Here is a 26,198-nt window from a genome sequence, read left to right on the forward strand (position 1 = left end):
CATAGTCTCTGGAAGGAAATCATTCTATGGAGCATACACTTCAGGAATAGGGAGTTGTGCTCTACCTCGAGGAAGGAGTAGCTACATAAATCAAATAAAAATTTACGCAAATTAGAATTCTTTGACAGTGATGGCTTAGGAGACCTGTAATCCCAGCATTTTGGGAGACTGAGGTGGTGGTGGAGGAGGGGTGGCGGATCCCTCGAGGCTAGGGGTTCAAGATCAGATGAGTGCAACATAGTTAGACCTCATCTCTAAAAAAATTTTCTTTTACTTATCTGAGCATCATAGCATTGATAGCACCTTTAGCCCCAGATACTCAGGAGCTGAGGCAAGAGGATCACTTGAACCCAGGAGGGTGCAGTGAGCTATGATCTCACCACTGCACTACAGCCTGGGTAACAGAGCAAGACCCTGTCTCTTAAATAATAATAATAATAAAAAGAAATGGCCAAAGGTGTACCAGGAATAAGAATCACAATATTGATACCAAGTCAAATAAAACATACTTCACACCTTAAGGCATTAAAAGAACAAAGAGGAATATTGTATAATGATAAAAGGAATAATTAAATCAATGATCCAATTTTTAAAAATTGAGCAGTATGAAAAATAGAAATTTCATAGGAAAGGAAATGTTAATGTTTCTTACACATAGGTACTCGACCCTATTCATAAAATGTATGTAATTTAAAATTACATGAAGTACCATATCTTACTTTTTATGGGGGCATAAATTAGTATAACCTCTGTGGGGAAGCAATTCACACTTATTAATTTAATTTTAAGATATTCTATGACTTAGCAGTCCCCTTTCTATGCATTTAGTCTACTCCCAGGCTTGTAAATTTAGGAAATACAGATTAATCTTTGCAAAATTATAGGTAATAGCAATATATTGGAAACAGTATAAATCCATCAGTAGGATTTGGTTAAATAAATTGTGTCCAATACTTATAATAGAATGCTATACAGTTGTAAAATTGAGAATGCAAAAGCAATGTATAAATATGAATGATCAATAAGACACCTAAAGTTAAAAGAAAACTGCAAAATAGCATATATATATTGAATATATAACCATCTGTATAAAGAAGTGAAAAATAATACATGTAGACATGCAGACTAAAAAACATAATGTTTCTTGCAAGGAATACATAAAAACTGTTCATGTTAGTTATCTGGTAGTAGAGAAACAGTGTCTTTTATAGAAGAGTTTTTAATCTTTATTAAGTTCGATGTATCAATTTTTTTTCATAGATAATGTTTTGCTGTTAGATCTAAAAAGTAATTGTTAAAACCAAAGTAGCACATTTTCTTCTTCCTTTTTTTTTTTTTGAGTTGGAATCTTACGCTGTCTCCCAGGCTGGAAAGCAGTGACACGCTCACTGCCACCCCAGCCTCGATCTGCTGGGCTTAGGCAATTTTTCCACCTCACCTTTCCAAGTAGCTGGAACTACAGATGCACACCACCATGCCCGGCTAATTTTTGTGATTTATTGTAGAAACAAGGTCTCACAAAGTTGCCTAGGCTGGTCTCCAATCCCCGGGTTCAGGTAATCCTCTGGCTTCGGCCTCCCAAAGTGCTGGGATTACAGACTGAGCCACTGTACCCAGCCGATTTTCTTCTTTATTGTCATCTAGGAATTTTATTATTTTGAATGTTATGTTTAGGTCTATGGTCCTCTTTGAGTCAGTTTTTGTGACAGTATAGTCTGTGTCAGAGTCTTTCTCTGTTGCCCAGGCTGGAGTGCAGCAGTGGGGTGGGATTAAGATCATTGTAATCTTGAACTCCTGAGCTCAAGCAATCCCACCTCAGCCTCCCAAGTCATTAGGACTGCGTGCACACACCACTATGCCTGATTAATTTTTTATTTTTTTTGTAGAGACAAGGTTTTGCTATATTGCCCAGGCTGGTCTCTAACTCCTGGCCTCAAGCAATTCTCCTGCCTCAGTCTCCCAAAGGGCTGGAATTATAGGCAAGAGCCACTGCATCCTGGCTTTTTTTTTTTTCAATATATATATCTGTAGATATCCAGTTCTTTCTGTCTCATCTATTGAAAATACTCTGTTTACTCCATTGAATTGCCTTTACCCATTTGCCAAAGATTAGTCAACTATATTTATATGGTTCTATTTCTGGACTGTGTATCCTGTTCCACTGATATATTTTTCCATTCTTTTGCCAGTACTATGCTGTCTTGATGACTGTGGTTTTATAGTAAGTCTTGAAGTTAGATAGTATTAGTCCTCTAACTTTTCTTCTTTTTCAAGATTGTGTTGGCTGTTCTGAGTCTTTTGTCTTTCCACATACATTTAAAATCAGTTTGTTTATACCCATAAAGTAACTTTCAGAATTTTGATTGGGATGACATTGAATCTGTATACCAAGTTGGGAATAACTGACATCTTGGCAATATTGATTCTTCCTATCCATGAACATGGAATATCTCTACATTAATTAGACCTCTGATTTCTTTATCAGAATTTTGTGGTTTTCCTTCTATAGATTTTCTACATATTTATTGACTTTATACCTGAGTATTTCATTTTTTAGTGCTAATGTGAATGGTCCTGTGTTTTTATTTTCAAGTGCTAATTGTTCATTGCTGGAATATAAGAAAACAATTGAACTTTATATATTAACCTTCTATCCTGCAACCTTGCTATAATTGCTTATTAGTTCCAGGAGTGTTTTTTATTGTAAGTAGTATTTGGAATTTTGATTCCCAGTTGTCCTTTGCTAGCATATAGAGATACAGTTGGTTTTTGTATTTTGATCTTGTAGTCTGCCATGTTGCAGAATGCATATATTAATTCTATTCGCTCTTTTTTAGATTCCTTAGGATTTTCTACATAAACAACTGTATCATCTGTGAATAAAGACAGTTGTTACTTCTTCCTTTCCAATTTGTATTTCTTTTATTATTATTTTTCTTTCCTAATTTCACTGATTAAGACTTTTAGTGCAAAATTGAATAGAAATGGTGAGAGCTGAAATCTTTGTCTTATTCTTCACTTAGGAGGAAAGCATTAAGTCTTTTATTATTAAATTTGATGTTAGCTGTAGATTTTTTATAGCTGCCATTTAGCAGGTTGAGTAAGTTTTCCCTCTTTTCTAGTTTTATGATAGTTTCGATCATGAGTGGTTGTTGGATTTTGTCAAATACTTTTTCTGCACCTACTGCAGTGATTATATGGTAGAGTATTTTTAGCTTGTTAAAATATGGTAAATTACATTGATTTTTTTTTTTGACATGACAAATCAACCTTGAATTCCCTGAACTCTTTTTAGTAATGAGAGAAGTACTTGAATTCTGCACTTGGATAGTATTGTTAATTAGAACCTGTTTTTATTTATTTGTTTGGAGACGGGGTCTGTGTTGCCCAGGTTGGTCTCGAGCTCTTGGATTCAAGTGAACCTCCTGCCTCAGTCTACCAAATAACTGGGATTGCAGGCATGACCACAAAGCCCAGCTGTATTATTTTTACTCCTTTATAATCCTAGAGATAATCTTTGGGATCCCAGAATGGCAGTAGGGAACCAGCTGAAGTTAGAGTCTCCAACAGGTGGTCCTTGTTTTATGAAGGTCTTGCAATTTTTTGACTTTCCGATGGTGCACAAGTTATACACATAGAAACTGTACTTCGAGTACTCATACAACCATTCCATTTTTCACTTTCAGTATTGTATGTAATAAATGACATAAATTAGTTAATGCTTTATTATAAAATATTCTTTGTGTTAGATTATTTTGCCCAACTCTAGGCTAATATAAGCATTTTGAGCACATTCAAACTAGGCTAAGCTATAGTGTTCAGCAGGTAAGGTTATTTTAAATGTATTTTTGGCTTACAATATTTTCAGCTTGCAATGGGTTTATTGGGATATAATCCCAGCATAAGTCAAGGAGCATCTATATATACATTTATAGTGGAACCAATTGTTTTAGATTTGATAACACTTTTGAAAAAAATCTTGGCTGGGCTTGGTGGCTCAGCCTGTAATCCCAGCACTTTGGGAGGCCGAGGTGAGTGGATTGCCTGAGGCTGCGGGTTCGAGACCCGCCTGGGCAACTTGACGAGACCTCATCTCTACAACAAATTAAAAAAAAAAAAAATTAGCCGGGCGTCGTAGCGCGCACCTGTAGTTCCAGCTACTTGGGAAGGCTGAGGTGGAATGATCGCTGGAGCCCAGCAGGTCGAGGCTGCAGTGGCTGGGAGCGGCCACTGCACTCCAGTCTGGGTGACAGAGTGAGACTCCAACTCAAAAAACAAAAAAAAAAAAGAAAAGAAAAGAAAAAAATCTTTACAGCCAGGGATCAGGACCAAAAAAACCCCACCATTTTGTGGGCAAAGCAGTAGGAAAGGAAGATTTCAGAGTTCTACTAAAAGTCACTAGAATGGCTCCCTGTAGAGACTATACTAATGTATTTTTGCTCAGATGAAAGTGTGAGAACTAGCCAGGTGTGGTGGCTCAACGCCTGTAATCTCGCACTTTGGGAGGCAAAGCCAAGAGGATTGTCTGAGTCCAGGGGTTTGAGACCAGCTTGAGCAACTTGGTGAGACCTTGTCTCTACAATAAATTAAAATTAGCCAGGCATGGTGGTGCACACTTGTGGTTCCAACTACTTGGAAGGCTGAGGCAGAAGGATCACCTGAGCCCAGGAGGTTGAGACTGGTGGCTGTGAACTTTGCCACTGTATTCCTGCCTGGATGACAAAGTGAGATGCCTACTCAAAAAAAAAAAAGGAATGGAAAAAAAAAAGAAAAAGAAAGAAAGAATTTCACTTTTAAAAAAATGAGAATTAGATGAAGTTTTAAAAGACATGGGAAAGGTAAAAGGATAGAGAGAACTGATGTTAGAAAGAGATTACTTTGATATTCAAAATCTTTAAAATGCTTATATTTTGGAGTTCTGTGTTTAAATAGGCTGCTAACTTTTGCCCGTATTCTTTTTTTGGATTTTATTTCACAAATTTAGACCCTGAAATATCTAGTAAGCTTCTGTTTTATTTTCTATTGCTTGGAGTAGTAGGTAAAAGCAGCACTTGGTTGCTATTTCTATAAAAAATTCTTTGGCAGTTTTTGAATATGAGGTCAAACTAGGGTGAGTTTGGCTTCTCTTACTGTGCTAGGCTTAGTACGAGATTGTCTTTTAATAAACACAGTGAGCCAGGCTCGGTGGCTCATCCTGTAATCCTGCGCCTTTGGGAAGCTGAGGTGAGTGGATTGCCTGAGCCCGCGGGTTCAAGACCTGCCTGGGCAGCGAGACCTCATCTCTACAATAAAAATAAAAAAATTAGCCGGGTGTGGTAGTGCGCGCCTGTAGTTCCAGCTACTCGGAAGGCTGAGGTGGAAGGATCGACGGAGCCCAGCAGGTCGAGGCTGCGGTGACCGGGAGCGGCCACTGCACTCCAATCTGGGCGACAGAGTGAGACTCCAACTCAAAAAAAATAAAAAATAAAAAATAAAGTAAACACAGTGAATGGTATGGCTTTGCTTTTTGAGTCTGGGTTTGGTTTCAGGATATTTAAAAATATCTTAATGACCTGAAAATAGACAAACTATCCCATTCTGCAAATAGTTTTATTTATTGACCTATTCATTCCAGTAGGTTGCTTTTCCTGAAGGAGTTTTGGCATCTTTGGATTTTTCCTATGTTTATCTTGAAGATAAGGTTTATTTAAATAGAAATGGTTAGTTTGTTGCCTTATTAAATAATCAAATAATAGAATTAAAATAAAAATCACCTTATAGAAATGAAAATCTAGCCGGGGCTCGGTGGCTCAGTGTGTAATCCTGCGCCTTTGGGAGGCTGAGGTGAATGGATTGCCTGAGCCCGCGGGTTCGAGACCCGCCTGGGCAACTTGGCGAGACCTCATCTCTACGATAAATCAAAAATTAGCTAGGCGTGGTAGTGTGCTTGTAGTTCCAGCTACTTGGAAGGTTGAGGCAGAAGGATCGCCGGAGCCCAGCAGGTCGAGGCTGTGGTGGCCGGGATCAGCCACTGCACTCCAGTCTGGGCAACAGAGTGAGACTCCAACTCAAAAAAAAAAGAAAGAAAATCTATGAGGTTCCTGAGTTAAAACTAAAGAAAACAATTTTTTTAAAAAGACTGAGGTTACCATGTCTTTGATCTTCCTGTTAACTGCTTTTGCACCATATATTATTGTAATGAGTTACAATTATGTAACTGTACTCTTTTTTTGATTGCATGTTGCAGATTTAGAAATAGTTGTGATAATGCAATATGTTATTCTTGAGCCAAAATAAAATAACTCTTTTGTTTTTTAATATTATAAATTTGTAATCTCTATTCTAGTAGTTTATCTAAATTGCTTTATTATAAAGAATATGAGACTGCACGTGGTAGCTCATGCCTATGATTCCAACAGTTTGGGAGGCAGAGGCAAGAGGATTACCTGAGTCCAGGAATTCGAGACCAGCCTGGGCAAGTTGGCAAGACCTCATCTCTACAATAAATCAAAAAATAAGCTAGGCATGATGGCATATCTGTAGTTCCAGCTACTTGGGAGGCTGACGTGGAAGGGTCACTTGAGGCTGCGGTTGCTGTCAGTGTGCCACTGCACTTCAGCCTGGGTGACACAGTGATACTCCTACTCAAAAAGCAAAAATAGTATGAGACCGGGCATGGTGGCACACACCTGTAGTCCCAGCTACTCTGGAGACTGAGGCGGGAGGATTGCCTGAGCCCAAGAGGTTGAGGCTGCAGTGAGCCATGATTGTGCCACTACACTCCAGCCTAGGCAAAAGAGTGAGACCCTTGACTCAAAAAAAAAGTGCCGGGCTTGGTGGCTCAGCCTGTAGTCCTGCGCCTTGGGAGGCTGAGGTGAGTGGATTGCCTGAGTCCACGGGTTCGAGACCTGCCTGGGCAACTTGGCGAGACCTCATCTCCACAATAAACCAAAAAAATCAGCCAGTATGTGGTAGCGCGCGCCTGTAGTTCCAGCTACTTGTAAGGCTGAGGCGGAAGGATCGCTGGAGCCCAGCAGGTCGAGGCTGTGGTGGCCAGAAGCGGCCACTCCACTCCAGTCTGGGCGACAGAGTGAGACTCTAACTCAAAAAAAAAAAAAAAAAAAGGTAACACAATGATTTTTTTTTTTTTTTTAAGGCATGGCGGTCTCACTCTGTTGCCCAGGTTTGGCTTGAATTTCTGTGCTCAAGTGATCCTCATGCCTCAGCCTCCCAAGTAGCTGGGACTACAGAATACCAATTTTTTTTTTCTTTTTTTGAGTTGGAGTCTCACTCTGTCGCCCAGGCTAGAGTGCAGGGGCACACTCATGGCCACTGCAGTCTCAACCTACTGGACTCAGTTGATCCTTCTGCCTCAGCCTTCCAATTAGCTGGAACTACAGGCACGTGCTACCACATACCACACCCAGCTAATTTTTTGATTTATTGTTGAGATGAGGTCTCACCAAGTTGCCCAGGCTGGTCTCAAGCCCTTGGGCTCAGGCAATCCTCTCGCCTTGGCCTCCCAAAATGCTGCAATTGCAGGCCTGACGGAGTGAGACTCCCACTGAAACAAACAAACAAACAAAAACAGTGGTATGATCATAGCTGATTGTGTTGAATTCCTTGGTTCAAATGATTCTTCCTCCTCAGATTTCTGAGTAGCTAGGACCACTACACCAAGCTAATTTTTAAACTTTTTTTATTGAGACAGGCTCAAGTTATGTTGCCCAGGCTAGTCTCTAATTCTTGGCTTCAAGCAAGTCCCTGTCTCAGCCTCCCAAGCACTGGGGTTACAGGAAGGAGCCATTGTACCTGGCCAAAATTGGTATTTCTAATAAATTCTCAGGAAGAACTACTGGTATAGGGTAGGGCAAATGGAAATAGAGATTGAGCAACAGATTGGAGCAGCCTGAATTTCTTTCTTTTTCTTTTTTTTTTTTTTTGAGTTGATATCTTACTTTGTCGCCCAGGCTGGAATACAGTGGCAAAATCACAGTTAATCCCAGTCTTGACCTATTGGGCTCAGGCGATTCTTCCGCCTCAGCCTCCTGAGTAGCTGAGACTTCAGTTGTGTGCCACCATGCCTGGCTAATTTTTAAAAAAATCTTTTGTAGAGACAAGGGCTTGCTGTGTTGCCTAGGCTGGTCTTGAACGCCTGTGCTCAAGCGATTCTCCCACCTTGACCTCCCAAAGTGCTGGAACTGGAGGTGTGAGCCACCACACCCTAAGATTTTTTATTCAATTTAGAAATCCTTTTTTGTGTGTGTTAGTACCTGTTAGGTGTCTAATACTGCTTTCCCTGTCTTAGACTTTCAGACAATGGATGTTTTGCTTTACTAAAGGGATCCATTAATTAAGTAACACTGTCTAAAATAAAAGACTAGTAAAGAAAGGAGGAAAAGTTGTCCATTTTGTTACTTTTGCAAGCCTCTGTTTTCATGTTGCAGCAATATTTTGCCTTTTTTTTTTTTTTTTTTGAGTTGGAGTTTCACTCTGTTATCCAGGCTGGAGTGCAGTGGGATGCTCACCGCCACTGTATCCTCGACCTGCTGGCCTCAGGCGGTCCTTCCACCTTAGCCTTCCAAGTAGCTGGAACTATAAACGTGTGCCACCACACCCATCTAATTTTTTAATTTATTGTAGAGACGAGGTTTCACCATGTTGCTCAGGCTTGTCTCGAACCCCTGAGCTCAAGTAATCCTTTGTTTTGTTTTTTTTTTTGAGTTGGAGTCTCACTCTGTTGTCCAGACTGGAGTGCAGTGGCTGCTCCTGGCCACCGCAGCCTCGACCTGCTGGGCTGCAGCGATCCTTCCGCCTCAGCCTTCCAAGTAGCTGGAACTATAGGCGCACACTACCACGCCTAGCTAATTTTTGATTTATTGTAGAGATGAGGTCTCGCCAAGTTGCCCAGGCTGGTCTCGAACCCGTGGGCTCAGGCAATCCACTCACCTCAGCCTCCCAAGTAATCCTTTCCATCTCCCAAAGTGCTGGGATTACAGGCATGATTCACTGCGCCCAGCAATATTTTACCTTTCACTAATTGTGTGTGTGTGTGTGTGTGTGTGTGTGTGCGTGCGTGCGTGTGTGTGTGTGTGTGTGTGTGTGTGTGTGTAGGAGTCTCACTGTTGCCCAGCCTGGAGTGCGGTGGCATGCTCACCACCACTGCATCCTTAACATTCTGGTCTCAGGCAATCCTTTCACCTCAGCCTTCTAAGTAACTGGAAGTATAAGCATGCGCCACCACGCCCATCTAATTTTTTGATTTGTTGTAGAGACGAGGTCTCGCCAAGTTTCCCAGGCTGGTCTCAAACCCCTGGACTCATTGCTACGATTACAGGTGTGAGCCACCGAGCTGGCCTTTCACTAACTTTGATGAAAAACATTGTCTGCTACAATTCCACTTCTGTGTATCTAGTCAAGAAAATAAATTTCAACATATGATTAACATAGACAAAGAGCTGTGTATCTTAGCATTATTTGTAAATAGCAAAAAAATAGCTCCTATACAGAAGTCTGTTACTAGGTGATTTTTAAAGTAATTTGTGGCCAGGCACAGTAGTTCACACCTGTAACTCCAGCACTTTTGAGGCTGAGGCGGGAGGATCACTAGAGCCCAGGAGTTTGAGAACAGTCTAGGCAATATAGTGAGATCTTGTCTACATAAATAAAATAATTAGCTGGTATGGTGACACATGCCTATAGTCCCAGCTACTTAGGAAGCTGGGGTAGAGGGATTGTCTGAGCCCAGGAGTTTGGGGTTGCAGTGAGCTGTAATTGTGTCACTGTACTCTAGCATGCGCGATGGAGTGTGACCCCTCAACTTAAAAAATAAAAATTAAAAAAAAAGTAAATTGTATATGTATGTATATGATAACTAATTAAATTTGTAACATATTTATAGCAGGTTATTACTTTTATAGTTAAGATATTCATTATATATATTTCAAGTTATATACATGTATATATATATATAGAGAGAGAGAGAAAAGTATACATACAAGTGTACAGCTCAGTGAAGTTTTACAAACCAATATCATACCTAAAAGCAAAAGCAGGATATTACTAGAATCCCAGAAGCATGGCTTGTGCTGTCTTTCAAGGGTCATTGCTGTCATTACTTCTAAAAGCACAGATTATTTTTGCCTGTTTTCGTATTTTATGTATAACATAATCATACCATTTTTATTCTTTTGTGACTAACTTCTCTTGCTTAGTATTGCTTGTGAGATTCATTAATATTGTTATATGTAGTTGTAGTTCATTCTTTCTCATTGCTATGTAGTATTCCACTGTGTGAATGATGTTTTGGGGGCATTTGGGTAATTTTAAGTTTTTGGATATTATGATTAATGATGTCATAAATATTCTAAATAGCTGAGTAACTGTTGCTTTATTCTGTAATATTAGTGTATATATTAAAAAAGTATATGTATATTTTTATATATATATATATATATATAAATTTGTTCTTTTTTCCCCAGTTTCTTGCATAGGGGCTTTTAGATAGGTTCAGGAATGGGGCTGGTGCCAAAAAGACTAAGGGTTGGAAGTTTCAATCCCCATACCCTGACTTCCAGTGGGGAGAGAGATACTGGAAACTGAGATAATCACCAGTGGCTAATGACTTAGTCAGTCATGATGATGATGATGATTATTTTTTTTTTGAGTTGGAGTCTCACTCTGTCGCCCAGACTGAAGTGCAGTGACCGCTCCCGGCCACCGCAGCCTCGACCTGCTGGGCTCCGGCGATCCTTCCGCCTCAGCCTTCCGAGGAGCCGGAACTACAGGCGCGCACTACCACACCCGGCTCATTTTTTTATTTATTGTGGAGATGAGGTCTTGCCAAATTGCCCAGGCGGGTCTCGAACCCGCGGGCTCAGGCAGTCTACTCACCTCAGCCTCCCAAAGGCATGGGATTACAGGCTGAGCCACCGAGCCCGCCTAGTCATGATTATTACACAAAGAAACCTTCATAAAACCTCACCAAGGACAGTATTTGGAGAGTTTCTGCATAGGTGAACACATGGAGTACTGGGAGGGTGGTATGCATGGAAAGGGCATGGACATGGATTCTCTGTGTACCAAATATGTTGCCGTATGCATCTCTTCCATTTGGCTATTTTCCTGTGTTGTAGTATCCTTTATAACAAACTGGTAATAGTAAGTAAAGTGAACACTCAAATTGTTTTATCACAGTACCCTTAGACATTCTGGATTAGTTGATTAACCATAGTTCATAGCTCCTTAGCTGCACATTATCTTTAGTTTTCTGAGATTTCTTTCTGAATAAGAGAGACAGCCCACCCAGTAGCAAATTATTTTCTTGGTTGGCAATGCGATATAATTTCTTTTTTTTTTTTCCTGAGTTCTGTGAGTCAGTCTAGCAAATTATTAAACCTGAGGAGGGGTTGTGGGAACCTTTGGATTTGTAGTTTGTAGGCAGAAATGGGAATAACCTGGGTATCCCATTTTTGGCTTGCATCTGAAGTGGGAGACAATTTTGTGTGACTGAGGCCTTAATCTGTGTAGTCTGGGCTAACTCCAGGAAGTAAATTGAACTGAATTGTTGGATACCTAGTTGGTGTCTGAAGAATTGGAGAATAGGTAGGTATGAATATAAACCCACATATTTGGTGTCAGAAGTGTGAGTAAAAGCAGTTTATTATCAGTTACTTGAATTCAAAGATATTCTATATTTCATCTGTTTTGTTTTAATTTGATTTGATTATAGGAATATGGGGCACAAGTGAGGATTAACTACATAAGTAGGCTACATGCAGGTGAAGTTTGGGCTTCTAACTGACCCTAACTATCCCTGGTAATGAGCCAAGTACTTTTTGTGTCATTTTATTTGTCTTGATCATTATGTTCCTTCTTTTAATATCTAAGGTTAGTATGCGAGGTAATAAGTTGAGTATTTTAAAAGTAGAATACTAAAAAATACTAATTTACATAGAAATTTTTTAGAAAACTTGGGTTAGATCAGGCTTTACTTAAATCAGCAGATTATACTCTCCCGTAGAGGTAGGTCCTTTAAGACAAGACAATATCCTTATCTTGGTTTCTATGAAATTTGAGTTGGAGATCTTCTAAGATAATTGTGAGGTAAAGAGGAAAGTGATATCTGTTATATCTGAAATATAGACCTTAAGGGGTTTCAACATAAACACATACTGAGCTTGACTGATATTGAACTAGCCTGGGGAAAAACATGTCATAATAGCATGAACTCTGTGATGCTATAGATGGAAAACTGTAAAGCTGAGGAACTGAATCTGGGAACTTTGGTCAAAGAGGAATCTCCCTATAGGCATATATATATGTCCACAGTTATTACCACTCCTTTTCAACTCATCCTGCATTTTTAGAAAAAGAGGGAAATTTCTTTCTCTGACATTTTTTTCTGTTCACAAAAGGTAGTTGAAAACAGTCACTTTAACCTAAACTTATCTTTTGGAATAAAATAATTTATGAAATTCACAACACTCAAATTGTTTTATCACAGTACCCTTAGACATTCTGGATTAGTTGATTAACCATAGTTCATAGCTCCTTAGCTGCACATTATCTTTAGTTTTCTGAGATTTCTTTCTGAATAAGAGAGACAGCCCACCCAGTAGCAAATTATTTTCTTGGTTGGCAATGCGATATAATTTCTTTTTTTTTTTTTTTGAGTCGGGGTCGCAGTCTTTTTGCCTAGGCTGGAATACAGTGGCACTCTCACAGCCACCACAGCCTCGACCTGCTGAGCTCAGGAGATCCTTCTGCTTCAGCCTTTCAAGTAGCTGGAACCACAGGCATGTACCACCACACCAGGCTAATTTTTTTATTTATTGTAGAGACAAGGTCTTGCCGAGTTGCCCAGGCTGGTCTTGAACCCCTGGACTCAGGCAATCCTCTCACCTCTGCCTTCCAGAATGCTAGGATTACTGGCATGAGCACACATGAAATCAAGCTAAAAACCATAGCTAACCCAAGTTTGGGTGTTTTCTAAGCTCTGCTAATTTTCTCTATTATTTTTCTCTTATTTCCATTTTCACACAATTCTCTCAAGTGATTTAGCCGAACTTAAATTTAAAAAAATTTTTTTAAACAAAAGATCTTATTATTTTTGTCTCAGAAAGGATATGCTGTAGCTAATAAACTTTTTGTAATCCTGTAGTGGCCATGGAAAAACACCATTCAGATCTCCTGCTGGTGGGAGACATAGTTGACTGACAGTGCCAGCTGTAGCCCCCTGGATCCACCACCTTATTCTTTCTGAGGTCACACTGATTGTGGCTCCTCCCAGCCAGTGAGTGAACATGATGGGGTATTAGTGTTGGCCCATTCATAAAGGACACAATACTCATCTAATTGGCAGAGCATAACTTACCTAGAGGGGGACATGGTACCCCTCTGATAGGCATATCTACTACATAACAAATTACTCTAGAACATAACAGCTTAAAACAAACATTTAGCCAGGTGGCTCATGTCTGTAATCCCAGCAATTTGGGATGTGGAGGTAAGAGGATTGCCTGAGTTCAGAGGTTCGAGACCAGCCTGAGCAACATGAGGAGACCTTGTTTCTACAATAAATCAAAAAATCAGCCAGGCCTGGTGGCACATGCCTGGGGGTCCCAGCTACTTGGAAGGCTGAGGCAGAAGGACCGCCTGAGCCCAGCAGGTTGAGGCTGTGGTGGTCATGAGCGTGCCACTGCACTCCAGCCTGGGTGACAGAGTGAGACTCTGACTCAAAAAAATAACAAAAAACAAAAACATTTATCTCACACATTTTCTGAGGGTTGGGAATCTGGAAATGACTTATGTAGGTAATTCTGCCTCAGCATCCTGTATTAGATTGTAGTTAAGCTGTTGGCCAGGGCTGTAGTTGTCTGAAGACTGAATTAGGGCTAGAAGATCTGCTTCCAAGATGGCTCACTTACATGGCTGTTGGCAAGAGCCCTTATTTCCTTAGGGGCTGTTGTCATGAGGCCTCAGATCACATGATAGTCACCACAGGGCAGCAACTAACATACTTTTTCAAGGTCTAAATATATTGGAGATGAGTAATAGTAGTTTGGTTTTCATCTTAGGTTTATTTATTTTGAGAGAGTTTTCTAAACATCCCCCAGACCTAGGGTTGGCAGACATAGCAAATAAAAATGCAGGACAATCTTTGGGACACACATTTACTAAAAAGATACTCATTTTTTATCTGAAACGCAAGTTTAACTGTGTGCCTGTATTTTATTTGGTAGCCCTATCTCAACCCTTTCTGGGTTATTTGTATTCTCTGTGTTCCTATTGCTATCTCATTTCTGCATTTAATACACTATATTTTAATTGTCTATTTAGTTGCTACTGTCTTCCCACTGGGGTAAAACTTTCCCATGGAAATAAACTATGTCTCGTTTTTTGTTTTCTTTTTTCTTTCTTTTTTCTTTTTTTTGAGTCAGTTCCACTCCGTCGCCCAGGCTGGAGGGCAGTGGCACGCTTCCTGCCACTGCAGCCTCAACCCGCTGAGCTCCGGCGATCCTTCCACCTCAGCTTTCCAAGTAGCTGGAACAACAGGCCTGGTAACGCCCTGCTAGTTTTGTGATTTATTGTAGAGATGAGGTCTTGCCAAGTTGCCTGGGTGGGTCTCGAACCCATGGGGTCAGGCAATCCACTTACCTTGGCCTCCCAAAGTGTTGGGATTACAGGCTGAGCCACCGAGCCCGGCTTTTTTTTTTTTTTTTTTTTAGTCGGAGTCTCACTCTGTCACTTTGTCGCCCAGGCTGGAGTGCAGTGGCACACTCATGGCCACTGCAGCCTCGACTGCTGGACTCAGTTGATCCTTCTGTCTCAGCTTTCCAAGTAGCTGGGACTACAGGCATGCACCACCGTGCCTGGCTAATTTTTTGATTTATTGTAGAGATGAGGACTCGCCAAGTTGCCCAGGCTGGTCTTGAATCTATGGGCTCAGGCAGTCCTCTCACCTCAGCCTCCCAAAGTGCTGGGATTATAGGCATTAGCCACCATGCCCGGCCACTATGTCTCTTCTTTTAAATTCACAGTTCTATCCCCATTGTTCAGCACTGTGCTTGACCTTTAGTAGATACTCGATTGAGTAGGTACTCAATTTCAAAGAATGAAAACATTTGGTCTATAATTGCATGTACTTTTTTCCCTCCAACTTCTCTTCTTCCTCTTTATCATTGTCAGGATGAATCTCAAGAGAGTAATAATACAGAGAAAGGACTAGGAATTCCAGGCTTCAAGAACTTGCTTTATTACTTTATATATAAGCTCCAGTTTCCCCTTCTGATAGTTAGAGTTAATATCTGTTTCCTACCTTGGAAGCAAAAATTTTAAAAAGAGAGAAGAAATTATAAAGCCTACTGCTTTCTAGGAACTGTGCTAGCATCTTAGCTTCAATAACTGGAAGCTGGGCTTTATTTAAGTAGCATTACAGACATGGAGTCAAATAGCTCTGAGTTTGAATATCAGCCTTGTCTCATACTAAAGGTGACTTCTTGGGCAAATTACTTAGTTGTATTTCAGAATATAAATTTTCTCATCTCGAAAACAGTATTAATCATGCCATCTTATAAGGGCTATTGCAAGAATTAAATGATAAAACAAGTCACCTTGTGTTCTCTGAAAGGGCCATATATACAAAGTGACCCCCAAATGCCAAAGAAGCTGAGAACTCAAAGAAGAAGGCAGACAAATCTGGTTTGCTGGTTTAGGGTAATTCACTGCAGAGACTTACAGTCAGAAGTTTAGTCTTGGGTGGCTACAAGACAGGCAGATCTCTGCACTGTCACTCCCTAGACTTGAGGCAGTATGCCATCGGGAAAGAATATGTGTGTTCTGTACAGACAGTTAAAGGCAACCTTCCAGACAAGAATGATATATATGCCATAGCCTATAGTTTGTACAACAACATTTAGGTTGCTTTGACCTAAAGGCAGCAGTATATATTCTTTTTCTAGGGACAGTATATAAAGTAGAAATCAAAAGTCACTCACGGGATTGGGACTAATCATGTTGACCAGAAATGTGTCTGGTCAGCATGACAGATCAGCATCCAAGATGGAGCTCTTTTGTTTCCTCCACACTCCGCCACTCTGAGTTGGCTCTTACAGTCTCATGTACCCACCTCTTCTGCCATGGTCCTTGAGCCTCTAGCAGGGTGGGGGCTGCAATCATTTTAATGGTGTGGGTGACACACTGCATCAATTTGTTTTCTTTTTCTTTTTTTTTTTTTTGAGTTGGAGTCTCACTCTGTCGCCTAGACTGGAGTGCAGTGGCCACTTCCAGCCACCGCAGCCTCGACCTGCCGGGCTCCGGCGAGCCTTCCGCCTCAGCCTTCCAAGTCGCTGGAACTACAGGCGCACGCTACCATGCCCAGCTTTTTTTTTTTTTTTTTTTTTTTTTATTATAGAGATGAGGTCTTGTCTGCCCAGGCGGGCAGTCCACTCACCTCAGCCTCCCAAAGGCGTGGGATTACAGCTGAGCCGCTGAGCCCGGCTCTTTTTTTTTTTTTTTTGAGTTAGAGTCTCACTCTGTCGCCAGGCTGGAGTTCAGTGGCATGCTCACGGCCGCCACAGCCTTGACCTGCTGGGCTTAGGCAATCCTTCCACCTCAACCTTCCAAGTAGGTGGAACTACAAGCATATGCTACCATACCCGGCTAATCTTTCTTGCTTTTTATTGTAGAGATGAGGTCTCGCCAAGTTGCCCGGGCTGCTCTCGAACCCATGGGTTCAGACAATCCCCTCATCTTGGCCTCCCAAAGTGCTGGGATTACAGGTGTGAGCCACTGCACCCGACCCAATTTGTTTTCTGCTTGTAAGCAGAAGAACTGCAACAACACAAACAACAACAGGCAAGACCAAGAATTAATAATGCCTTTTGCTACCATGTTCCCTAGGATCCTGATGAAAAGGAGTAAAGCAGAACAGCAACAGGAACAGAAGACTGTGGGTAGAAACACAAGTGTTTAGTAGGTACTTGGCAGGGCAGTTCTTTTCCATAGAGCAAAATGATGGTGGTGGCTTCATCTCTGTTAGGACATAGGCAGCCCAAGAATTATGGGGGGGGCACATAACAAACGTGTTGCCTGAGGGGCAGAAGTGCCAATAATATTTGTAAGGTTATAGGGGCAGCAAAAGACCATGTTAAATGGCTAACCAGAGTGCCCTGTAAAAGGGGTCATATTCCAGTGTATTGGTATGTGGAACATTTGGGTCTAGACTTGAATAGGATCAACTGAGACCACTTTAGCAGACCAAGGAATTCCTTACTCTCTGGCAAGTGGTACCCCATCCAACCTGGGGGACGTGACAGTTCAGCCCCCATTCAAATGCCCCCTCCCCTGGCTCAAGAACTTGGGGAGTGAAAAATAACATTTGCTGTTGATCTTTTACCAGCTCTGGTAGAAATGTGTCTGGTCAGACCTTTTTTACAACTATGATCAATAGCCCTTCCTCTGTGAGTCATTGGTATGGTGTAGCCCTGTATTCTTTTCAACTGAATTAAGATTTCTAATAGCCTGAGGCAAGAGCCACGCAGGGTTTTTGATTGCAGAAGTATTTCCAGGTGTGCCTTTAAAAATGCCAATTTTCGGCTGGGCACAGTGTCTCACGCCTGTAATCCCAGCACTTTGGGAGACTGAGTAAAGAAGGTTGCCTGAGCCCATGGGTTCCAGATCAGCCTGGGCAAGTTGGTGAGACCTCATCTCTTCAATAAATTAAAATACTAGCTGGGTGTGGTGGTGCATGTCTGTGATTCCAGCTACTTGGAAGGCCCAGGTGGAAGGATCACCTGAGCCCAGCAGGTCGAGGCTGTGGTAGCTGTGAGCATGCCTTGTACATAATCTTAGTGTAATGAAACTGTTAAACAGCCAGTGGCGGTGGACAAATGGGTTGTGTGAGTCGGGTCGCACCAACTCCTCCGATTCAAAAATAAATTAATAAATGAATAAAATGCCAATTTTCCTTTCAATTAACCCTACCACTTGGGGATTTCATGATTACATGACAAATGAAATCTCCAATCTATGTCCTTTTCATGCACCATTCTCCGACATGCCCACTGAAATGTGTGCCTCAGTCGCTGTCGTGTGTCAGAGGTATCCATACATGACACTGAGTTGTTCGAAGCCCTTGATGGTGGCTGTTTGATTTGCCCTGTAACAGAGGAAGGCCTACAACCATCCCATGGTGGCATCTACATGTTAGTGCATATTCCTGAGCTTACTGGAGGGGTCAGTCTATCTGCCAGCCTTTCACAGGAGTCACTGTCTTATGAACATGTCCAGGCATATGTGGGATGCGGCAGGGCTGCAGGTGGGTCCCAACTAAGCATTTTATTACTGTGACGCTAAATCTGCATAGCAGAGGGACAGCCCTCTGCTGTTTGTCAGCACAGTCATGCACTGTGATGCCTGCTGTGTTTTTGTGCCCAGTCAGCTAGCTTGGAGGATTGCAGGGGAGCCAGTGTTCTAATTTTTGCTGGGGTATCAGCCTCCATGTTACCAGCAGGTGAATTTGACTGGTGTGCTGAAACGTGATGCTTAACCAGGCTCACAGTGGGTTCTTGCAGCCTTTCTCAAATGTCTTTCCACATCGAAGATTCCCACAGGGATTTTTTTTAAGCACATGCCAGTCGTCCTGGGCCCAACTGGGCAGGCCAAGTTGTAAGGCCCTTAGAAACTGCTCAACTATCTATACAGAGAACACAGGCCATGGCTCATGGATACAAACCAACCACACAACTCGGAGTTCTACCCATTGACAGCTTTGCTGCATTCCCATCTCAAACCAGATGCTATCTGCCTGTGGTTGTACAACTACTGCCTTCTATGCACAGGGGTTAGTTACCTCAGCTTGACCCATTCGAGTACCAGGTGAGCTCAGGAATGGGGGATATGCCTTTTGTGTACCATTGGCAGCATCTCCTGTAGGGGCTCCACAACAAGGGCAGCACTGGGCTTGTGTTATCCTGGCCCTAAGATAGCATGCAGTTCATTCCCCAAGGGACTCGTGAAGAGGTCACTGCATGGTTGCAGGTGTGTATGCCACTTTAAGTGGAGACCTGGGCAATAGCTGAGGCAGGCCTAGCAAACGCTTCTATCCAGCCCCTAGTAGAGATACCTGTTCTCACTGTTACCAGCAAATCAACAGTTATGAGTTTAACTTGCTGCAATGTCTTGTGTGCCCTCTCACCACCTGGTTGTTCAAATGAGGAATCATGAGTTTCAGCACTCTTCCATAGCTGTGACCAGAATCTTAGGGGACCGCCCTCCTATGCTGGGTTTGCCAGAATGTCCACCTGTTCCCCTGAGGGCTTATGGTTATTTCTGAAGACATTAGTATGTACTCAAGGACAGGGAGTGGGGGAACCTAAGGCTTGGACCTGAGTCACTAGCATTTTAGCCTTCTCAGATGCTTCCTCTTGTCCTTTATCTCAGCACCAACCTGATCCCTTTTTTACTAGTCTGTACGGGAAACACAAACATTATGTCAAATGTGGGATAAAAGCCCACCAGTATCCCAGAAGAACTGGGAAATTTGTTTTAGACTTGAAAAATTGTGTTTTGACAATGACTGTGCCTGAAATAAGGCATCTTACCCAACCAATTGGCTCCTAGAAATTTTTACAGCTACTCATAGGCCTTGTATTTTTTGTGGGTTGATGGCCCATCCTCCAGGTTGGAGAGATTGGCAAAAAGTGCACAAGGCATTAAGTTGTTGCTTAGCAATGACAAGTCTTCAGAGGTTAGCACGGTATCAATGTCATAAAACTGTTAAACAGCTAGTGGAGGTGGGCATAAAGTTCAATCTCTAGCAGTTATGCCATGACAAGTAGTGGGGCTATGTAAGTAACCTGGGGTAACACTTGGAATGACCGTTGCAAATAAGCAAATGGGTGGTGAGTTGGATTTTAAAAGGATAGTAAAGAAGGCATTAGCCAAATCTAACACTGCCTGATAAGTGCCCATGTTTTGTATTATCTGCTATATCATTTGAGTTAAGTTGGGCACAGCAACATGAATCTCAGAAACTACCTTATTTAGTTCATGGTAGTCTACCATCGTGCCAGGTGCCATCTGATTTTCTTACTTGTCATGCAAGACTGTTGAAGGGACTGTGGGCTGGCCCAGTAATACTAATTTTGGCCAGTTTCTGTATGGTGACTGTTATTTCTTCTATCCTACCAGGAAGATGGTTTTGTTTCACATGAGGGTTGGAAGGTGTACAGTTCCCATTTTGCTTCGCCTGTTAAAATAGCCTTTACTGTCAAAACCTGTAGGCAAGATTCCCCCCACAGATACGTATAACATGTGTCCTAACAGAGCATCTGTACCCAAAGATGTTTTCTAGGATACGTGAGATAAAGACCATAAGTGGGGTGACTCCACCCAATACCAAGGAGGGGAAGAATTTGTTTTACTTGTATTGTTTGTGTCCCCCCAACCATCTGTCGCTGTCCACTTAGGGGGTGTCTCTAATTTCCATGAGTTAAGGTGCATTCTCCACCTGTGTCTACTGTGCTAAGTTTCTCTGCTTGTTTTCTGGACTCCAATAAATAGTGAGCTTCACCTGGTCTTCTGGTCACCCCCTGTTGCTCCTGTGTGTAGGCAACGTTGGCCCCACGCCTGATCTCAGTTAGGGAGCAGTTCACCTCTGGAATGCAGAGATTATACTTCTTTTGCGTGGAATATCTTTTGCTCCTTCTCCCCTTAGTAACCAGTTGGACCACCTCTCTTCTGCTCTCAGTTTCTCCGAGGTCAGCTGTGGTTTCTACAATATATGCATCTTGTCCCACAGGGGTCATACTGCTCCTGGGGGCCACTCTGCTCATTTTTTTAGCTTCATTCCTGCTAGGGAGATGTCACCCCACTGGTGTCCCATAGCTGCACCATCCATGTGGCTAAGCTTTCTCTCAACAGCTTTGTAAAAGTGTTTGCTTTTCAGTCGAGGGCTGCATGTGTTGGGCTTTTGCTTTCCACTGCATGAGCAGTTTTGCTCTCAAAAGGGAAGGATAATTTTTCGCCACTGAGATAACCTCTGTGTTGACATCTGACTCACTAGTTGGTTCCCAAGAATTCCAGCTATTTGCATTCTGGTCTGGTCTGGCAAAGACAGCCCATACAGCTTCCTCCTTTCCAGCTGCACCGAACTGCAAAGTTTCCAGTTGTGCCTCCCGAGTTCCAGCTTATCCTTCAATCCAGGTGCTAACACAGATGTGGAAGTTCTCAGATCTCTCTGTAACTGCACTTCCTTTTCCAGCTTTCCTATGCGTGCCCCAGTTGCTGCCTGTGTTTCTGTGGCCATTCACACAGACTGCAACAGCAGCCACCTCACTGTTGTTGCTGCTCTGTGACCTTTTTACCCTGGGTTTTTACTGATAAGCCCTTTATACCCTCCGGTGTTTTCAGGGCATCCCTGTATTCTTGTGGTGGTTCACAGGCATCCAGCAAATGGCCACCACCACCCCACATAGTTTAGGAGGGCCACCCAGGATTCTTCCCGCAGATGCTTCTTTTCCCTGGCTCAAACTTGGGTTCTTGAACCCTTCTGGTCTGGCCAGCTCATCATTTGTTCTGTGAAAGGACTGTGTATATAAAGCAACCCCTCAGTGCCAAAGGATCTGAGAACCAAAGAAGTAGGCAGCCATCCAGTTTGTTAGTTTTTGGTGATTTATTAAGGGAAGTTACAGCCAGAAGCATAGTTTTGGGTAGCTGCAAAACAGGTAGATCTCGGCACTGTTACTCCCCAGACCTGAGGCTTAGATGCCATCAGGAAAGAATATGTGTGCTCTCTGCAGACAGTTAAAGGCAACCCTCTAGAACAGGCAAGAATACTCTATGCATCATAGTCTGTAGTTTGTGTGATAACTTGTGAGTTACTGTGGTTCAAAAGCAGGTGTGCATGTTCTTACACTAGGGACAATAAATAAAGTAGAAATCAGAAGACATTCACAGGGTTGGGGCTAATCAGAAGTCAACATGGCAGATCAGCTTCCAAGATGGAGTCACTTCTCCAAACTTTGCCTAGCATAGTTTCTTTTTTTGCACATGGTAGGTGCACAGCAAATCCCTAATGAAACTTCTCAGACCTACTATAATGTAATTCCTTGAGTGATTCTGGTTTTTTATTTATAGCCATTTATAATTTCACCAATTATAGATTCTCAGCCAAGCATATCTACCAAATATCTGAACCTATGATTTCTCTCTTTGTGAGGCAGATTACTATGGCTACAATTCACTAGTAGAGTAAAATTAACCTATTTTATGTCAGTCTAAAATACCTCATTTTTCCTATATGTAGGTGAATAATTCAATGCTTGTTGACTCCCCTTGCCAATTACAAGAGGAGATTGCATTGCAGAATCAAAAAGGAATATTTTTATGATTGCTTTTTGTCATAAACTAGTTATCTCTGTGGTGACCTTTCCAATATCGCCTGCTTAAGATCCAGAAGATCAGAATGATGGTGAGGTACCACTTTCTCAGTCTTTGGTTCTTCAAAATCATGTTTAAGGACAGTGTGATGGCTCAAGCCTGTAATCCCAGCACTTTGGGAGGCCGAGGCAAGAGGATTGCCTGATCTCAGAGGTTTGAGACCAGCCTGGGCAACTTGGTGAGACTTCGTCTCTACAATAAATCAAAAATTAGCCAGGCATGGTAGCGCGCACCTGTAGTTCCAGCTACTTAGAAGACTGAGGAAGAAGGATCGCCTGAGCCTGGCAGGTGGAGGCTGTGGTAGCTGTGAGCATGTCACTGCCCTCCAGCCTGGGCAACAGTGAGACTCTAACTACCAAAAAAAAGTCTAACTCTTGGCCCTTTGCTTCTCAAGACATTCTTGGATTGCTTGGTTGTACCATTCCTATGTTTTCAACACCGTCTTTTCTCATTTTACCTCTTGCTTCAGTTTCATGAACAAGGAAAGTGAATCTCATATAGGTGAAGTGGTTTATCACAGATCACCTAAGTAGTCAACTGGGATTTGAACCTATAGGTATCCTGACTCCATTGCAACGTAGACCACGTACCAGTTGTTTTATTGAGTGGGAATTATGAAACCTGTGCACTGATATACCAATGTGAGGTTATTTGTTGTCATTAGTATTAAGAAGTGTTACCCAAAGATACAAGATAACCTCTATAGCAGAGGGTTTGTAGTTGACTTAAGGAGAACTTAAGAACATTAAATAAGTTAAATAACAAGAATAGTAGGTGCCAATGATTCATATAGCCAAAACAAGCTGCTGAAAATCATAATTATTCTTAGCCATATAGAATATTTTTTGATACTTTATTAGTGTAATCTGTTTCTGGATTCTTATTCTTAGCATAATACTTTTGAGACTTATTTGTGTTGTGTGTATCAGTGATTCTTTTTTTATTGCTGAGTAGTATTCTATTATATGATATACCAGATTTGTTTATCCATTCATGAGTTGATGAATATTTGTGTTGTTTTCAGTTGTGGACTATTATTAATAAAGCTGCTATGAACATTCAAATACAGGCTTAAGTGTTGACATAAGTTTTCATTTCTCTAAGGTAAATACCTAGAAGTGGAATTGCTGGGTCATATGGTAAGTGTATGTTTAACTTAATAAGAAATTACCAAAAATATTTCCAAAAGTTGTCTGTACAATTTGGTATTCCCACCAATAATGTATATAAGAGTTCTAGTTGCCTTATGTCCTTGCCAGCCCTTGGTATGGTCAGTCTTTTTTTATTTTAGCTATACAAGTAAGTTTGTTTGGTGTCTTAGTGTGGTTTTAATTTGCATTACCTTAGTGACTAATGATGCTATGAGTCTTTTCAGGTGCTCATTTACCATCAGCATGTCTTTTTGGTTAAGTAGCTGTTTAAATCTTTTGCCTATTTTTTTATTGCGTTGTTTGTCTTGTTCTGGTACACATCTTTAACACATATACATTTTGCAAATATTTTCTCCCAGACTTTAGTTTGTCTTTTTTGGAGAGGGGGGGTTTGAAGTCTCATTATGTCACCCAGGCTGTAATGCAGTGGCATGCTCACGGCCACAGCAACCTCGACCTACTATGCTCAGGTGCTCCTTCTGCCTCAGCTTTCCGAGTAACTGGAACCACAGGCATACAACACCACGCCCAGCTAATTTTTTCATTTATTGTAGAGACAAGGTCTTGCTGTGTTGCTCAGGCTAGTCTCTAACCCCTGAGTTCAGGCAGTCCTCTTGTCTCCACCTCCCAAAGTGCTGAGATTACAGGAATAAGCCACCATGCTTGGCTGCTTCTTTTTTTTTTTTTTTTTTTAGAGACAGGGTCTTGCTCTGTCACCCAGGTTGGAGTGCAGTGGTGTCACCATTGCTCACTGCAGCCCTGAACTGGGTTCCTGCCTCAGCCTCCCAAGTAGCTGGGACTACAGGAGCACATCCCCATACCTGGCTATTTTATTTTTTATAGAGATGAGACCTTATTATATTGCCCAGGCTGGTCTCAAACTCCTGGTCTTAAGCACTCCTACCACCTTGACGTCCCAAAGCACTAGGGTTATAAGTGTGAGCCACCATGCCTGGCCCCTTTTTATTTTCTTAACTGCAAATTTTGAAGAGTAGAAGAGCATGTTTTCTCTTTTGATGTCCAAAAAGATAGTTTGTGCTTTTTTGTGTCCTATTTAACAAATCTTTGCCTAAGCTTGACACGTGAAGTCAGGCATAGAATTTTTTTTTTAATTAAAAAATAAATATTTGCCTAAGCCAAGAATGCTAGTTTTCTCCTATATTTTCCTAGAAGTTGTATATTCACATATTTTTCTGGAACTTTCTTGGGAATTTTAAATTTAGGTCTGTGATAAGTTTTGAGTTAATTTTTGTATATGCAGTGAGATGAAAGGTGAAGTTTATTTTTTTTGCACATGAATATCCAATCATTTAGTGACAAAATTATCCTTTCCCTTGAAATTGCTTTGTACCTTTGTCAAATTTAAATTGACTATATAATTGAAATCTATTTCTAGCTTCTGTTCTGTTCCATTGAACAGAAGATATGTCTATCTTCATGCCGGTACCACACTGTCTTGGTTAATGTAGCTCAGTGGTTCTTAATGAAAGGCACTTTTGTCCCCCAGGAGACATTTGGCAATGTCTAGAGACATTTTTTGATCATCACAGCTGGGGGAAGCAGAGGTTGCCTCTGGGTAAGGATGAGGCCAGGGATGGTGCTAAACATACAATAGTGCACACGGCAGCCACTATAACAAAGAATAAGCTGGTGTAAATGTCAGTACATGCCAAAGTTAAGAAACTCTGCCGTAACTGCATATTGTCTTTTTTTTTTTTTTTTTTTTTTTGAGTTGAGGTCTCACTGTGGCCCAGGCTGGAATGCAGTGGCACAATCATGGCTCACTACAGTCTCAACCTCCAGGACCCAGATGATCCACCTCAGCCTCCTGAGTAGCTCGAGATATAGGTGCATGCCACCACACCTAGCTGATTTTTTTGACTTTTTGTAGAGACAAGTCTCACTGTTTTGCCTAGACTGGTCTAGGACTCATGGGATCAAGTAATTTGCCTGCCATGGCCTCCCAGAGTGCTAGGATTACAGATTTGAACTAAGGTGCCTGACCCATATTAAGCCTTGAAATCAGATCGTGGAAGTCCTCCAATTTTGTTTTTTTTTTACAAAGTTGTTTGGGCTATGCTAGGCTCATTGCTTTTTTAATATATGTTTTAGAATTAACTTGTAAATTTCTACACAAATGTCTGCTGAGATTTGATTGGGATTACATTGCTCTATAGACCAATTTAGAAAGGATTGACATCTTAGCAATATTTATTATGTTCTGATTTATAAGCATGGTTTATCCTTCATTAATTTAAGTTTTCTGTAGGTTGCAGTTTTTATTGTTTATATTATGTTAAATTTACCCCAAGTATGTAATATTTTTTATGCTATTATAAGTGATGTTTTTAAATTTTAATCTCTGATTTGTTTTTATTGATAGAAGAGAGAAATAGAGTTTATTTATTTTTGTTTTGTTTTGTTTTTTAGTTGGAGTCTCACTCCGTTACCCAAGCTGGAGTGCAGTGGCATGCTTACAGCCACTGCAGCCTTGGCCTGCTGGACTCAGGCAGTCCTTCCATCTCAGCCTTCCAAGTAACCAGAACTACAGGCGCATGCTACCACACCTGTCTAATTTTTTGATTTGATGAGGTCTCACCAATTGCCCAGGCTGTTCTTGAACCC

At 41.5% G+C, this 26,198-nt stretch overlaps 1 protein-coding gene across 5 annotated transcripts in view; it reads left to right on the plus strand.

Annotated features, from left to right (window-relative positions):
- Positions 1 to 26,198, plus strand: part of TFDP2 (transcription factor Dp-2) — a 138,623-nt gene that overhangs the window by 15,230 nt on the left and 97,195 nt on the right. The window contains exon 3 of one of the 5 annotated variants that reach the window (XM_021717215.1): positions 23,527 to 23,561. The exons of the other annotated variants lie outside the window; for them this stretch is intronic. The gene's annotated coding sequence lies outside the window, so the exon portion shown is untranslated. The remainder of the gene's footprint in view (positions 1 to 23,526; positions 23,562 to 26,198) is intronic. 5 annotated transcript variants of the gene reach the window in all.

Source organism: Carlito syrichta, unplaced genomic scaffold (genome assembly GCF_000164805.1).
Source record: "Carlito syrichta isolate Samal-C Ts95f unplaced genomic scaffold, Tarsius_syrichta-2.0.1 Scaffold309473, whole genome shotgun sequence".
NCBI classification, from domain to species: domain Eukaryota; kingdom Metazoa; phylum Chordata; class Mammalia; order Primates; family Tarsiidae; genus Carlito; species Carlito syrichta.